The following is a 409-nucleotide window of genomic DNA, read 5'->3' as shown; positions in this document are numbered from 1 at the left end:
CCCCTCCCCCCCCCGCCGCTGCTGCTCCAGGGAAGGAGGCAGCAAAGGAGGAGTCGGAGGAGTCTGACGAGGACATGGGATTTGGTCTCTTTGACTAACAGCAGCCACTCTATGCCTCTGTCAGAGTTGGCCCAATGGGAGAAATAAAAAGCTGTTTTACACCTTCATGTGTGCCTGCATTGATGGTGTAGTCTGCGTATCAGCTGGGGTTTGGGGAAAGTGTAACCGGCGGGGCCCTGTGCTCCAGAGCAGTGGTTGTTCCTCGGGCCGGGGCACGGCAGGTGAGCGGTTGTGTCCTGGCCCCGGGTGCTGCAGGGGAGCAGTTGTTCTCGGGGCGGGAGCGCACCTGTTCCCGGCCAGGCCCAGTAGAGGCCTTGCCCGCAGCAGGTCGGGGCAGGCCAGCGCCCGC

The sequence above is a fragment of the Corvus brachyrhynchos genome, unplaced genomic scaffold (genome assembly GCF_000691975.1).
Source record: "Corvus brachyrhynchos isolate BGI_N302 unplaced genomic scaffold, ASM69197v1 scaffold1359, whole genome shotgun sequence".
Taxonomy (NCBI): domain Eukaryota; kingdom Metazoa; phylum Chordata; class Aves; order Passeriformes; family Corvidae; genus Corvus; species Corvus brachyrhynchos.
The sequence above is the reverse complement of the archived record's forward strand: the minus strand, read 5'-3'. Positions refer to the sequence as shown.